Source organism: Patagioenas fasciata, chromosome 6 (genome assembly GCF_037038585.1).
Source record: "Patagioenas fasciata isolate bPatFas1 chromosome 6, bPatFas1.hap1, whole genome shotgun sequence".
Taxonomy (NCBI): Eukaryota; Metazoa; Chordata; class Aves; order Columbiformes; family Columbidae; genus Patagioenas; species Patagioenas fasciata.
Window position 1 is genome coordinate 54,433,999 of NC_092525.1, and position 16,504 is coordinate 54,450,502.

The 16,504-nt window shown below is 59.0% G+C and overlaps 1 pseudogene; it reads left to right on the top strand.

Moving 5' to 3' along the window:
* The first annotated feature begins 1,837 nt into the window (after positions 1-1,837).
* Positions 1,838-16,042, top strand: LOC136116241 (scavenger receptor cysteine-rich type 1 protein M130-like; annotated as a pseudogene).
* The last annotated feature ends 462 nt before the right edge of the window (positions 16,043-16,504 follow it).

A 16,504-nucleotide genomic window follows, 5' to 3' on the forward strand; every position in this document is an offset into this window, starting at 1 on the left:
TATACTCGGGGAACTTAAATATATATGTATATATACATATATATATATATATGTATAAATTAAGCAACCACATCACCCTGAGAATGCCCCATCTCTTCTGATCTGGGAAGCTAAGCAGGATCGGGCCCGGTCAGTGCTTGGATGGGAGACCAGCTGGGAATAGTGGGTGCTGTGGGCTGAGCCAGCACTGGGGGGTGTGAGGTCACTGTCAGTGTAACCAACGAGCACGCAGCGGTGGCACTAGAGGGTGTGAGGTCACTGACAATATAACCAATGAGCACACAGCAGTTGCAGTAGGAGGAGCAGTGCTCACATCACCAGTGTCACCCCATGGCCATGGAGCTCGGTGCCGACCGTCCATGTGCTGTCACAGGGTCCCCAGGAGGTACAGGAGCTGCCCGACCCCGTGCCTGCGAGGCTGAAGGAGCAGCCCCTGCAGCCCTGGCTGCAGCTGTCGGGCTGGGGGTGTCTTAGGGGCACCGCAGGGATGAGCCCGGGCACGGCGCCAGGAGGAAACCACAGACTTCCTGCCTGGGCACCGCGGGGGGAGCACGGGGGCTGTGGTTTGTGCACCTGCAGGCTGCAGCTCTGATCCACCCGTGGGGAATAACGGCCCCTCGGTGACATGCTGACAGTCTGGGACACGTCTGAGCCTCTGGGCTGCACGTCTGCTGCCACGACAGGGACGTGTCGCAGCTCCAGCTCCTGTGAGGGACCTTCCGCGGGCTCTCCAGGGAGCGGTGGGTGAGCCAGCGCTCCTGGGATGGGGCTCTGCCCTGGGCTAAGGCCCTTTCCCAGCTGCTGCTCCCAACACAGCGGGCTCTGTCACAGGTGCTGTTTCCTTCCCTTCCTGACACAGCCCCGGTGCAGTCCCAGCCCCCTGGGTCTTATGGCACTGGGGTGACTGGACACTCTCACCTCGGGCTCTTGGATGTGCCTGTTGCAGCACATGCTCAGTGCTCCTGGTCCGCACTCAGAGCTCAAGGGGTGAACAAACTGCTTCCCCCACTACAGCCAGCCCTGTCCTGTGATGTTCTACCATTGCAGTGATGTGACACCTGAAGCAGAGCCGTCCCTCATATATGGTCATGAACGGTGCTGGAGAAGTTCATTGGAGGACTGGGCCGTGTCGGAGGGGAGATGGCTCCTGATAATGTCTAAAAAGGTGCTGCTGCTTCGATTGGTTCCTCCTGTAACTGGGGGACATCTGCAGAGATGTATTGCCCTCCTGTCATCATTGCTCCCCTGAGTCCCTGGAGCTGTGGCAGGGAGTGCGGCACAGAGGGATGTGCCATCAGGGCAGGAGGCTCAGGATGGGCACAGAGGGACTCCTGTCCCCTCAGACGCTGTGGCTGCTCCTCTGGGTACAGCTGTGCAGGGGTAAGTGCTGACTCCCTTGTCCTACTGCCCAGGGCCAGCGGGTACCAGTGTGGTCATGGGGATCTGTTTGGGAATGGGGTTTCTTTGCAGATGCTGCTGAGACAGGGGGCAGAAGGTGCTCAGTTCCACGGAGCCTGTGCCTTTCCCTGTGCCTGTCTGGGTGGGAGAGAGCACCTCCTTTTCCAGAGCTCCAGTGTTCTGTGCCTGGCTGGATTCACAGACCCCCTGTCCTGGGGTACCTTTTGGGACCCCTTGTCCCCAGCGCTCTGCCTCTGGACCAGCGGTGCCTCACTGGTGATGACAACACCCAGAGATCCCCAGGGCACTGCCAACCTCTGGGGTGCCCCAGAGGCTTGGTGCACTGCTCACTGCCCCTTGTTCCAGGGGAGCCCTGACCCCACGAGGGCAGTTTGTGCCCCCCAGAGAGAGAGAGGACAGGGACATCTGCAGTAGAGACATGGCCTTCCTGGGTGGCTGGCCCAGGGCTGATGCCAGGGGAGAGGAGGGGATGTGGGATCCTCTGGATCATCTCAGTGGGAACAGGGAAAGCCCTGGGGATGGGCTGGGTTTGGATGGTGCTGGGGCAGGTGGTTTACATGGGAAGCTGCAGCCCTAGGTACACGGGGCTGTTCAGGGAGTGCTGGGCTGGAGGCAGTGGGTGCCCAGTGCAGGGCAGGGCGGTGTGTGGGTGGGCATGGGTGGGGGGCAGGTGGCCGTTGAGGTAGGAAGAGGTGCCTTGTGTGGTGGGATGGAGAATGACCCAGCAGGTCTGGACATGGGCACCCCCAGCCTTGTGCAGTTGTGGGGACAGAAGGGACCCTCACACTGCTCTGGGGACCTGCAGGGGAGGGGGCTCCCACCCTGGTACCCCTGACTCTGCCCAGGCAGGAGGTTCCCCCAGAGCTGCAGTGCTGGGGCTTGGTGCTCTCCTGACTCATCCTGTGTTGGTGTTTGAAGGTGCTGCGGAGGTGAGGCTGGTGGATGGCGGCAGGCGCTGTGCTGGGAGAGTGGAGGTGAAACACCAGGGACAGTGGGGGACCGTGTGTGATGACTACTGGGGCATGAATGATGCAGCAGTGGTTTGTAAGCAGCTGGACTGTGGATTTGCTGTTGGAGCTCCTCAGTACAGACACTTTGGGCCAGGATCTGGCCCAATTTGGATGGATGATGTCAGCTGTAACGGCACCGAATCTGCCCTGTCTGACTGCGAACACAGCGAATGGGGTGATCATGACTGTGATCATGCTGAGGATGCTGGAGTGATGTGTTCAGGTAAGGGGTCAACCTGATCCCACCTTTAGGGTGGGATGAGGGAAGGCACTGGCCCTCTCAGGAAGCAACAAACATGATCTGAAGGAGTTCCCAATGTGGCCAACCAGTCTGCTGAGCTGGGACTGTCATTGCTGGTGTGACCAGTCCTTGGGAAAGCTGTGACAGCCTTGCGGGCACAGGAACGCATGCAAGCAGCACTGAGCAGCTGCCCAACCCCTCCTACCTCACCACAGGTTTGTATGATTTGGTTTTTGGTGTTTTTTTCCAGGATTTGTCCGTCTGGTGGACGGGAAGAGCCGCTGCTCAGGACGTGTGCAGATCCGTGATGGGGACCAGTAGAAAAGCGTTTGTGATTCCCACTTTGGCCCCAAGGCTGCTGAGGTGGTCTGCAGGGAGCTACAGTGCGGCGTGGCCCTGCCTGAGTCTGCAGGAGGTCACTTTGGAGAAGGGGCTGGTCCCGTGTGGGATGGAGAGCTTCAGTGTGTGGGGAATGAGTCCCTCCTGTCCTCCTGCCCCACGGGGTCCTCCAGGGACCAGGCCTGCACCCAGATGAACAGCGCTGCTGTCAGCTGCACACGTGAGGACGCAGGGTGGGGTGTTGAACACTGGGGTGAAACCCAGTCTGAGGAGGGGACAGTTGGTGCAGTGGAAACAAGGGAACTGGGACATCTGTTCTCATGGACTGGCAGAGTCTTGACCTTCCTGGGGATCACAGACAAGGGCAGGGCTGGGCTAATGCCCCAGGACAAAGTGAACACTGGGCTGGTAGGACTCCCTGGGATCAACATCTTGCTCCACAGGGGGTGCACAAAGGCCTGAGATGATGAGCTGGGAAGTACTCAGGGCAGACTATGGTCCAGGAGAGCTGAGGGTCCTGGGAGAAGCAGCAGCGTCTGCGTGGGGATCCCTGGGGACAGGTCTCTTCCCAGGGTGCTGGCTGGAGAGAAGTGGGTGCTCTAGGTGAGTCTGGTCCAGGGTCAGGTTGAAGGGTCTGTTAGGGTAGAAGGAAAAGCTGAAAGCTCTGAGGTCACAAATGACCCAGCAGAGCTGGAGCTGGTCGCCCCAGCCTTACACAGCCCGTAGGGAAACAAGGGACCTCTGCACCACCCTGGGGACAGCGTGCAGGGGAGGGGTCTCCCACTCTGACACCCACAGTGCTGGGGCTTGACGCTGATCTGACTGGTCCTGTGTCAGTGTTTGAAGGTGCTGCGGAGGTGAGGCTGGCAGATGGCGGCAGTCGCTGTGCTGGAAGAGTGGAGGTGAAACACCAGGGACAGTGGGGAACCGTGTGTGGTCACTACTGGAGCATGAACGATGCAGCAGTGGTTTGTAAGCAGCTGGGCTGTGGATCTGCTGTTGGAGCTCCTCTGTACGGACACTTTGGGCCAGGATCTGGCCCCATTTGGATGGATGATGTCAGCTGTAATGGCACCGAATCTGCCCTGTCTGACTGCAAACATGCAGGATGGGGTGAACATAACTGCGGTCACAGTCTTGATGCTGGAGTGACATGTTCAGGTAATGGGTCAGTTTTTTCTCACCTTTAGGGGATGGGACTGGGGAAGGGACCTGGCTGTGCCATAAGGAGCAACACACATGCTGGATCTGGCCAAATTAATCAATCATGCTGCTGAGCTGGAACTGTCATTGCTGGTGTAACTGGTCCCTGGGGAGAGCTGTGACATCCCTGTGGGGACAGCACCCCATGCAGGCAGCAATGACCAGCTGCCCAACCCCTCCTCCCTGCCCACAGCTCCCCACAATGACCCATGAAACGGGGTCTATACCAGCACTGACTGACTCATCTGTGCTGCTGTCACCCTCTGAGGCAGCGAGAGGCCAGGGGGACATACAACTCTCCTGTTCCCTGCCTGGCCATTGGCCTGGGACCTGTGCACCCCTGGGCAGAGCACCGTGTCCCTGGATGAGAACATCCCCCTCGAGCAGGCCTTGGAGGGCTCTGGAAAGCACCAGCCATGGTAACAGCTCCTGCATTTCTGTGCTCTGGGACATCTCCCACCTAAAAGGAACCTCCCAACACTGCAGGAACAGCCTGGGATCAGAGTGAGCCTCTGGTTGCACACAGGTGATGATGGTCCTGCCTGGTTCAAGCTCTGCAGGGGCTGAGCAGCTGCAGCTTTGTCACCATCTGGGCCAGTTCTCCTGGACCCCAACTGCTCACACGGCTGCAGTGCTGGGGGAGCATGCTGGGCAGCACAGAGGACCTTGTGTGGGAGCCCTTTGTCTGAGCAGCACCTGTGGCTGTGAGTGTGTGGCAGACACACACCTCAAGTGCTCTGGTGCTGTAGAGAAGGGGAGGAGGAGCCTTGGATGTATTTGTGGCACGAAGACTCACCCAATAGCTTCCCCTGGGATTTACAATGTGCAGTTTGTCCAGGGAGTCCTTGGAGCTGATGTGGGACATGGACAAGTAACTGCCAGAGGGCTCTGGGAAAGCCCAAGTTGTTTTTATTGTTTTGTTTTGTTTTGGTTTTTTGTTTTTTGTTTGTTTGTTTGTTTTCCAGGATTTGTCCGTCTGGTGGACGGGAAGAGCCACTGCTCAGGACGTGTGCAGATCCGTGATGGGGACCAGTGGAAAAGTGTTTGTGATTCCCACTTTGGCCCCAAGGCTGCTGAGGTGGTCTGCAGGGAGCTACAGTGCGGCGTGGCCCTGCCTGTGTCTGCAGGAGGTCACTTTGGAGAAGGGGCTGGTCCCGTGTGGGATGAAGAGCTGCAGTGTGTGGGGAATGAGTCCCTCCTGTCCTCCTGCCCCACGGGGTCCTCCAGGGACCAGGCCTGCACCCAGATGAACAGCGCTGCTGTCAGCTGCACACCTGAGGACTCGGGGTGGGGTGTTGAACACTGGGGTGGCCCCAGCCTGAGGAGGGGACAGTTTGGGATTGTGGAGACAAAGGAACTGGGGCATCTGTTCCCACAGCTGAAAGAGATGTGACCCTCCTGGGGATCACAGACAAGGGCAGGGCTGGGCTGATGCCCCAGGACAAAGGGAACAATGGGCTGGTAGGCCTCTCTGGGATCAACCTGTTGCTTCACAGGGCATACACAAAGGCCTGAGATGATGAGGTGGCAAGTACTCAGGGCAGACTGTGGTCCAGGGGAGCTGGGGGTCCTGGGAGAAACAGCAGCCTGTGCTTGGGGATCCCTGGGGACAGGTCTCTTCCCAGGGTGCTGGCTGGGGAGGAGTTGGTGCTCTAGGTGGGTCTGGGCCAGGGGCAGGTTGAAAGGGGGTCTGCAAGAGTAGAAGGAAGTGCTGAAATCTCTGGGGTTACAAATGACCCAGCAGGGCTGGAGCTGCTCGTCCCAGGCTTGCACGGTCCTTGGGGATAGAAGGGACCTCTGCACCATACTGGGGACAGCCTGGAAGGGAGGAGGATCCCACCCTGACACCCACAGTGCTGGGGCTTGATGCTGATCTGACTGGTCCTGTGTCAGTGTTTGAAGGTGCTGCGGAGGTGAGGCTGGCAGATGGCGGCAGGCACTGTGCTGGGAGAGTGGAGGTGAAACACCAGGGACAGTGGGGGACAGTGTGTGGTGACTACTGGGACATGAACGATGCTGCAGTGGTTTGTAAGCAGCTGGACTGTGGGTCTGCTGTTGGAGCTCCACAGTACGGACACTTTGGGCCAGGATCTGGCCCCATTTGGATGGATGATGTTGGCTGTGATGGCACCGAATCTGCCCTGTCTGACTGCAAACATGCAGGATGGGGTGAACATGACTGTGATCACAGTCTTGACACTGGAGTGACGTGTTCAGGTAAGGGATCAGCCTGTTCCCACCTTTGGGGCTGGGATGGGGGAAGGCCCTGGCTGTGTTCTCGGGGAACAACAAACATGAGCTGGATCTGGGCCCAGTGATGCTGGTCGACCTGCCAATCTGGGACGGTCATTGCTGGCGTAACTGGTCCTTGGGGAAAGCCCAGAGGGAGCCGACCCCAGGGTGAACTGCCCCTGCCTCAGTGTGTCCTGACCCTGCCTCAGTGTCTCAGTCCCACCTCACCTGGTGCCTTGGGCTCCAGGAAAATCCTCCATCCTGCCGTAGGGTGTCCTCTGGTCTGTACTGGTCCCCACCCATTCTGCCAGTTCCCAGCAAACAAGGCTGAGGATCCCTGTGCTGGAAACACGACAGGGCAACTTGTTCGGCACCCACACCTTGGAGGAAGAGCATGAGATGGCTGGTCATGCTGGGTTGTTCCCCCTCAGAGACATGGGAGACGTATGGCAGCCACATACCTCGAGTGCTCTGATGGTGTAGAGAAGGGCCGGAGGGGTCCTGGATGTGTTTGTGTCATCATCACGACCCCAACAGCTTCCCCTAGGATGTGCAATGGCAGTTTGGCCATGGCTTGCTTGGGGGTGATGTGGGATGTGGACATGTAACTGCCAGAGAGTTCTGGGGAGCTCCCAGGTGTGGCGTTGGATTTGTATGTTTGGTTACTTTTTTGTTTCTTTGTTTGGTTAGGTTTTATTGTGGTTTTGTTTGTTTTCTTGTTTTCTTTTGGTTTGCTTTCCCCGCCTCCTCCAGGATTTGTCCGTCTGGTGGACGGGAAGAGCCACTGCTCAGGACGTGTGGAGATCCATGACGGGGACCAGTGGAAAAGTGTTTGTGATTCCCACTTTGGCCCCCAGGCTGCTGAGGTGGTCTGCAGGGAGCTGCAGTGCGGCGTGGCCCTGCCTGTGTCTGCAGGAGGTCACTTTGGAGAAGGGGCTGGTCCCATGTGGGATGGAGAGCTGCAGTGTGTGGGGAATGAGTCCCTCCTGTCCTCCTGCCCCACGGGGTCCTCCAGGGACCAGGCCTGCACCCAGATGAACAGCGCTGCTGTCAGCTGCACACGTGAGGACTCGGGGTGGGGTGTTGAACACTGGGGCTCTGTGGGGGGTTGGGAACAGAGCAAGGACCAGGCTGGGTGAGTGTAGGACAGAAGGGGTAATGGGACTGTCTGCAGCATGAAAACCATGCAGAAGAAGAAAGGCCTTTGTCCCTCTGGCCTTTCCACCAGCTACGGAGGGTACAAAAGCACCAACCCACCCTTTCTGAACGCCTTCTTTGTCTCTGCCTACTCTGCCGGGGGCTGTCCTGAGGAGCCCCGTACTACTGAGGCCCCAGAGGAAGGCAGCACAATGGAGGAGTTTGCCTGGGTTGATGAGGACTGGGTTAGGGAGCAGTTAGGCCATCTGGACATCCATAATCCATGGGTCCGGATGGGATGCACCCGTGGGTGCTGAGGGAGCTGGCTGAGGTCATTGCTGGGCTGCTCTCCATCATCTTTGCCAAGTCTTGGGAAACGGGAGAGTTGCCTGAGGACTGGAGGAAAGCAAATGTCACTCCAGTCTTCAAAAAGGGCAAGAAGGAGGATCCACGTAACTATAGACTGGTCAGCCTCACCTCCATCCCTGGGAAACTGATGGAACAACTTCTCCTTGGTGCCATCTCAAGGCATATCAGGGATAAGAGGGTCATTAGGGACAGTCAACACGGCTTCACCAAAGGGAAGTTGTGCTTGACCAACCTCATCGACTTTTATGAGGACATAATGAGGTGGATGGGTGATGGCAGAGCAGTGGACGTGATCTATCTTGACTTCAGTAAAGCATTTGACACCATCTCCCACAGCATCCTCACAGCTGAACTGAGTGAGTGCAGTCTGCAGTAAGGGTTCCAGAGCCTGGCCCAGGCTGCTCAGGGAGGTTGTGGAGTCTCCTTCTCTGCAGACATTCAAACTCACCTGGACACCTTCCTGTGTAACCTCATCTGGGTGTTCCTGTTCCATGGGGGGACTGCACTGGATGAGCTTTGAGGTCCCTTCCAATCCCTAACGTGTGATTCTGTGATTCTCTCCTCCTCTGTCCCCAGAGTACACAGGGTTCAGGCTGGTGAATGGCAGCACAGCGTGTGCGGGGGGGGTGGAGGTCCAGATGCTGGGGAGCTGGGGAACTCTCTGTGCCTCCCACTGGGATCTCTTGGATGCCCATGTTCTGTGTCATCAACTCAACTGTGGGTTTGCTGAGTCCATTCCTGGAGGAGAGCATTTTGGGAGAGAGACTGGCCCTGTCTGGAGAGACTCATTCCACTGTGACGGGACTGAAGCCCACCTGGGACAGTGCCCAGTGGTCACCCTGGGGGCCCCCCCGTGCTCCCACGGGAACAACGCTGCTGTCATTTGCTCAGGTGAGTGCTGGGAAAATAGTGCATTAGCTCCGTTTCCCTTTGTGTGAGACATGGCCACCCAAAGCAGGGGTCCCATGGCAGCACCAGGCTAAATTTCTCCCTGGAGGATCCCTGGGGGGCTTTCCTTGCTCAGACTGATCGCTCTGCTCTGGGAGAGCTGAGGTCTGAACAGAGACAGACACCTGTCCCCAGGGCAGCGCCTTAGACCCTGGTACCACTGCCCGGCCCGGGTTCCATATGATGAGCCCAGAACACGCTGGTGGGGCTCTGCTCCATCCTGCAGCTGCAGACAAACACATCCCATCCCCACAGAGAGCCCTGCAGAGCCTCATCCCATCACCCAGCAGAAGCAGACCCGGGTGTGAGCTGCAGACAGGGCCTGGGCTTTGCCCTCGCTTCTTGTCAGCACAGGGCTCACTCTCGCCCTGTTTGGTCGGACAACCCCCCCTTGCCCTCTTCCCTGGAGGCTGCCGTGCTGCCCGGTGCCGCTGATGGCTGTGGCTCCTCTACTGTCCCCAGGCCCAGCCGACCCTACGTCCCTGCGACTGGTCGGCGGCGGGAGCCGGTGCGACGGGCGAGTGGAGATCTTTCAGCACAGGATGTGGGGCAGAGTCCTGGACGACCAGTGGGACGTGCGGGAGGCCAGCGTGGTGTGCCGGCAGCTGCGGTGTGGAGAGGCAGAAAAAGCCTACAACCCCCCGAAGCCTGAGCGAGGGACGGGCCCCATGGGGCTGCGAGGGGTCCGGTGCGCAGGGCACGAGGCCAGCCTGACCCGCTGCAACAGCTCCCTGCCCAGGAGTGCCCTGTTGGGAGGGGTTGTGGAGGACATGGGAGTCATTTGCTGGGGTGAGCGGCGCTGAACGGGTCCCCAGATGATGGGGTGGGGGGGCGGCCACCCCCTGACAACACCTGGGGTTCCTCCCCACTGCAGGGAGCCTGCGGGTCCGGCTGGTGAACGGACCCGGGCGCTGCGCAGGGAGAGTGGAGATCTACTACCAGGGCAGCTGGGGGACCGTCTGTGACGATGGCTGGGACCTGTCTGATGCCGCCGTCGTTTGCCACCAGCTGGGCTGTGGAGGGGCGGTGGAGGCGGCTGGCTCCGCTCGCTTCGGGGAAGGCTCCGGGCAGATCTGGCTGGACGGTGTGAACTGCTCTGGGGCCGAAGCTGCTCTCTGGGACTGCGCTGCCGGGCCCTGGGGGCAGCACGACTGTGGGCACAAAGAGGATGCGGGTGTTATCTGCTCAGGTGTGTGCCGGGAGCTGTGCCGGGATGCTTCCCCGGAGGCCGGGATGCAGGGCTGTCCCTGGCTGAGCCCCTGCCTGAGCCTGGCCTAGGGACACCCATGCACGGGTGCCCTCAGTTCGCCGGGGTCCCTGGGGAGCTCAGCTGTCCCCCAGGGTGAGCGGGGAGAGCAGGGGCTGTGTCCATCAGGGACTTCTCTCTGCCTTGGGTGCAAGGGGGACTTGCTGGCCCTGCCCTACCTGGCTGGGGGCCTGGGGAGCGCAGGGGTGTCCTGGCTCCCACAGCCCCACACCAGCCTGTTCTCTTGCTGCCTTTCCTCCCAGACTTCATGGACCTGAGGCTGGGGAACAGTGATGGCTGCTCTGGGCACCTCCAGGTTTTCTACAACGGGACGTGGGGGAGCGTTTGCTCCAGCTCGATGACTCCTGACACGGTGTCACTGGTGTGCAAGGAGCTGGGCTGTGGGGACGGAGGATCCCTGGAAACAGGCCTGCCCTATGGCAGGGTGTCTGGCCCTGCCTGGCTGGATTACATGCAATGTGAGAAGGGAACCAGCTCCTTCTGGCAGTGTCCATCCGCCCCCTGGGACCCACAGTCTTGCGATGACCTGCGAGATGAGACCCACATCACCTGCAATGGTAACTCTGAGCCACTCGGGCACTGGTGTCACCCCAGCTTCTGCTCCCCTCTGGGCACGGCCAAATGCAGAGAAAGAGCTTGGAGGGGTTTTCATTGCCATGTCAGACTCTTCTGCTGCTGGTGGTACAGATGTGACCACAGTTCTCAGTGTCCCACATGTCTGGGAGCCGTTGCCACCCGGCAGTGCCTCGGGGAGGCAGCGACATCTGCAAGTGGGGTCTCAGCAGAGACCAGAGAGGATTCAGAGGAGCCTCCCCTCCATGGCCACCCTCCTGCTGCTCTGCAACCAAGATGGCACACAAGGGCACAAGCAGAGCTCAGCCCCGCTCTCTTCTGCACAATCCCCCGAGCAAGTCCCTTCACCACAGTGTTTCCTTCTTCAGGGGACGCCCAGAAATGCCCCCAGAGCCTTTGGCCCTGTGCCCCAACTCCAGCAGCTGCACAGGTAGGGAGCTGCTCCTCCGCGTGCTCCTCTTGCCTGGCTCCTCTGCTGTCTGAGTGCCGTGGGAGCTCTTTGCCTTCTCCAGACAGGGAGAAGATCCGTGCCGTGGGAGGTGAGGACGGGTGCTCAGGCAGAGTGGAGCTCTGGCATCGCGGCTCCTGGGGGACAGTGTGCGATGACTCCTGGGACATGCAGGACGCCCAGGTGGCGTGCAGGCAGCTGGGCTGTGGCCCCGCGGTGTCTGCCCTGCATGAGGCTGCTTTTGGGGTGGGCCAAGGCCCCATCTGGCTGGAGCGGGTGGAGTGCCGGGGAACGGAGTTGTCTCTGCAGGACTGCTGGGCCCAGCCTAGGGACGGACGTGCTTGCCGGCATAAGGAAGACGCTGCCGTGCGCTGCTTGGGTGAGCGGGGGGCTGGGACCCCTTGCTCAGGTATCAGCAGGGAGCTGGGGAAGGCCTTTCACCCGCTTGGTCCTGGCATGGCCCCTGAACTCCCGAGAGCAGGAACGTTCCTGTGGGATGCAGCAGCCTGGTGCCAAGCAGGGAGCAGCCTCAGTGGAACTGTGTCCTTGGGTCAATGCTCATGGAGCCCTGCAGCTCCAGGACCATCCATCCCCTGGGCTACCTGTGCCACCCTGCCCGCCGCCCAGGGCAGAGGCCCCCAGCCCTGTCCTGGGTTCCTTTCTAGCACTACGGGAGGGGCAATTGGGGTGGGATGTGTCAGGGACCCTACAGACACACGCTGTGTGTTACAGGGGAGGCTCCCTGGTACATGCACTCCCACCCTCTCAGCCCAGCTCTCCTTTTCCTCCCCTGCAGCTGCACCCAGGACAGCAGCATCCCCACCCCGAGCAGGTAACTCATCCTCCCCAGGGCTGGGTATCCCAGGGCCAGGCTCTGACCCACAGTTGGGTGGAAGGGGCTTCTTGCTGGAGCGTGAAACTCCCAGGAGGTGGCACTGGGGTGATTATGTGGGGGTTGAGGAGGGGGTGAAATTCAGTCAGCAGGGTGGAAGCTTCTCCATCATTCCCCCTGGGGTCCTCCCCTCTCTGCTGCCTTGTGTGATGGAGGTCAGGGCTGGTGCTGCCTCCATCTCTCCCAGGGCTGGTGCTGTTCTTCCATGTTCTTGCCCGTGTAGATCCCACCCGGGGCCGTCCGACTGTCAGCGGGAGAACCTCAGTGCCCGTCATCATCTGCATCATCCTGGGGGCCCTTCTCTGCCTGCTCCTGGCCCTGCTGGCCTGGCAAGCGTTCAGTGCCAGGGCTGGGTGCAGAGGTGGGTCCTTCCACAGAGCTCCCAGTGATGCCTCCTGGAAGGGCTGGGGGTGCTGTGGGGGGTCAGTAAGGGGTACAATCAGAGCTGAGGGGAGGAGACTGTGTGCTGCCACCTGTCCCACACACCCCTTTGACTGTCTGGCCATAGGGCACCAGCAGGAAGGGGTGGAGAGAGCCCAGAGATGATTGGAGCAAGAGATGGAGCAAGGGGAGACAGGGCAGAGCAGGACCAGGGGAGATGTTATCCTGTAGGAGACGTTATCCTGGGGGAGATGTTATCCCGTAGATGTTATCCTGGGGGAAATGTTATCCTGGAGGAGATGGTCAAGGCTGGCAGTGCTCTGGGTAGTGCTGGAGGGCACTCTGGGGCAAGGAGAAGACGAGAGGAACATAGGGCAGCAGGGCCCATCTCCATGGATTCATGCCCCAGGCTGACCCTCTGCCCAGCCCTGCGTGCCCTTGGTAGGGCAGGGGCCCTGCTATGGACTTGTGGGGCAGACAGGGGTTGGCTCCAGGTGGAGGGGAAGCACGGGAGCTGCTCTGGGGTCAGACAAGGGGGATGACCCAGGGGCCAGAGGGGCTTGAGCGCTGTCTCCAAGTGGCTGATGTGAGGGTGATGCTGCCCTAGATCATCTCCACAGTGATGTGGCCCTCGCTGGGAATGTGGCAGCTGTTCCTGGACAGCACAGTGGGGCTGTGCTGTTGGAGCAGTCCTGGGCTGGGCCAAGGAACAGGTTTGGGGAGGAGAGTGGGGTCCCATTGCCCCTCTGCCTGTCCCCATGCCAGCTCTGCCTCTGTTCCCAGGCTCCAGGACAGCCCAGGAGCTCTTCCCCGAGGCCGTGTACGAGGAGATCGGTCACAGCCCAGCGTGGGAGAAGCAGGCGACGTTTGGTCACTTAGGTGGGTGTGGGCACATCTGCAGGACCCTTTCTCCCCACCCCACCCCAGGGCTGATGCCCTGAAGCCCCCAGCTCGTGGTCCCTGCAGTGCTGGGGCTGTGTGGTCTGTGGGGAGAGCACCCCAGCCCTGGACCCGGGAGAGGAGCTGCCTCCCAACCAGCTTTGCCCGTCGCAGCTGGACAGCCCCTCTCTTCCTGCCCTTACAGCCACTTGACGAGTGAGGGAAGAGCTGTCCTGGGGCAGCTCTGGGAGCACCTTTGAGACAGGGCTTGTCCCAGGGGAGCAGGGTGAATTCCCAGCCCTCCTCCCCATGAAGCCCCAGCTCTGTGGGTCCCCCTTCCCCAGCAGCACTGGCCACAAACCAGGTCAGTGGTCTCATCCCATAACACCCACTGCGCATCTCTCCAGGCTCCTCTTCGGAGCAGTCCCTGACCCAGCTGCAGCCCTACCCTGGGCACCGAGAGGAGGAGGATGGTCTGGGATCAGCACCAGGTAATGAAGCAGGAAGGGGCTGATCTGCCTGCAGACAAGTGAAGGACAGAGGTGTCACTGGGTGTCACCGTCAGAGATGAGGAGGACCTGAGGGTCTCCTGTGCTGCTGCCAACACCAGTGCCTCCCATCCTCTGCTCTGCACGATGGATCTTCTCGTTGTCACCAGCTCCCCTCTCTTTTCAGATGTTTCTGTTCTGCCTGAGGGTGACCCAGTGGATGGCTATGATGATGCCAGGGAGGTTTCTCTCCCTGGGGAGGGCGATGCCCCTGGACAGGGAGCTTGGGAAATGCCCAGGGTGCCAGAGGAGGAAGCAGAACCCAGCGATGCACCCAGAGGTGAGAGGGAAACTCAGCGCTGCTGGTTCCTGGGGTGCCACCCCCACTGCCACCCCCACTGCCACCCTGGTTGCTGCTGCACTGAGACCTAAACCTCCTGGGAAGGGGGCACCTGCCCCAGGAGTTTCCCATGGAGGGACTGAAGGGTGGGAGAAGCAGCTGAGTGTGGTGAGGAGCAGGGGGGAACGTGATGCACAGGCCCCATGGGGTGAGCTGCAATGTCCCGCATTGCTCCTTGCAGGGGGCAGCCTGTGCTCCCAGAGAAGTGCTGGGGTCCCTGGAGCTGAAGGAGGCACCACGTCCCTGTCCCCGGGGAGCATGGGCTACGATGACGCTGAAGAGATGTCTCTGGCACATCTGTGACACACAAAGGCTGTGACAGAGCTGGGTGCACAGCAACCCCTGAGCCCCCAGCCAGGAGAGCCCATCCCTGCTGTCATTGAAGCTGGGAGAGCTGTGAGCATCAGGAACCGCCTCCCTTTGCCCATGGGCAGCACCAACAGTCCAGAGTTTCCTCCAGTTGTTTTCCATTTTTACATTGTACATCATATTTGTGCTTATTAAAAGTCTCAGGGGGTTTGGCCCGGAGCTGGTTTGTGTCTGCCCAGGTGCCAGGAAATCTTCCCGAGTGTTAACAGGGGCAGCAGAGAACAAAGACATGGCGGTGCGGAAGGGGTTTGTCTCAGGGACAACAGGCTTGGGGTCAGGTTGTGGTGCTGCCAGCGCCCGTGGTCCCTGTGGAATAATCCTGCTGACAGAGACGCTTCCCTCCTGCTTTGCCACAGGCAGTTTCTAGTCAAAATGACTCTCTAACAGATCCCATGATGCTCCCCAGTGCCCATTTCTTCATCCCGAGATCTCCCAACTGCCTGGGTCACGCTGGTCCCACAGTGCAGAGCCCATGACAGAGCTGCCAATCAGGGTCAGCCCTGGGCTGTGACCCCGCAGAAGTGAACCCCAAGGTGGTTTCAGCATTGTTTCCCAGGGTATGCTCTGAACTAGACTTCAGAATAGGCAAAAATCCGCCCTTCGGAAGTCCAGTGTAGAGGTTTTATTAACGGCTCTCCTTGCATCTCTGAGTATTGAAAATTCTATTATTTCATGGTCGCTATGCCCAGGTGGCCTCCAACCACTACATCACCCACCAACCCTTCTCTGATTGTGAACAGTAGGTCTAGCGGGGCCTTACTCCTGGTCGGCTCATTTACCAGCTAATGAGGGAAATTGTCCTCTATACACTCTAGGAAATTCCTAGGTTGCCTCTTCTGTGCCATATTGAGCTCCCAGCAGATATCCAGCAGGTTAAAGTCACCCATAAGAACAAGGACTGTTGATTTTTAGACAGCTGCTTGTAGAATAATTCACCTCCTCCATCATCCTGGTTGGGCAGTCTAGAACAGACACTCACAAGGATGTCGGCCTTGTTGGACTTCCCCCTCATTCTGGTCCACAGACACTCAACCTTGTCACTGCTGACCTCAAGTTTAACAGAGTCAAGAGACTCTCTAACATATAAAGCCACCCCTCCACCTCTCCTACCCTGCCTGTGTCTTCTGAAGAGCTTGGTGGCCACACATAGCAGCCCTGCAGTCGTATGAGTCATCCCACCATGTTTCTGTGATGGAACTATGTCACAGCTTTCCTGCTGCACGATGGCTTCCAGCTCCTCTTGCTTGTTGCCCATACTGCGTGCATTAGTGTACATGCACTTCAAGTAGGCTGCTGATTTCACTCTTAATTCAGGCTTTCCATCCTTAGGCTGATCTTTGGAGAGCCCAGTTTCAATCCCTTCCCCCTTCAAACCCAGTTTAAAGCCCTCCTGATCAGCCCCGACAACTTCTGGGCTATAGTCCTCTTGTTCTTCCTAGAAGGATGAAGCCCATCTCATATGAGGAGACCAAATACCATGGAGTTTGCCCCATGGTCAAAAAACCCAAAATGTTGATGGTGACACCAATCCTTTGGCCACCTGTTAATGAGATGGGCTTTTCTACTCCTCTCATTATTTATCTCCTCATCTATCCTAGACAGCACAGGAACTGAGGCAAATATCGCCTGTGCTCCTGTTCCATGAACTGACCGACCCAGTGCTTTAAAGTCTTTTTTAATTATCTTGGCACTTCTTCTATTAATGTCCTCGCTGCCAGCTTGGACTGCTAACAGGGTATAATAGTCTGAGGGCTGAATTAGTTCCGCAAGTCTTCTATTAATGTCCCTCAGCCCGACCCCAGGAAGGCAGCAGACATCCCTGTGGGATGGGTCTGGGCGACATACAGGGCCCTCTGTTCCCCTCAGGAGGAGTCGCCGACTACAACCACCCTTGTTTGTTTTTTTCTTA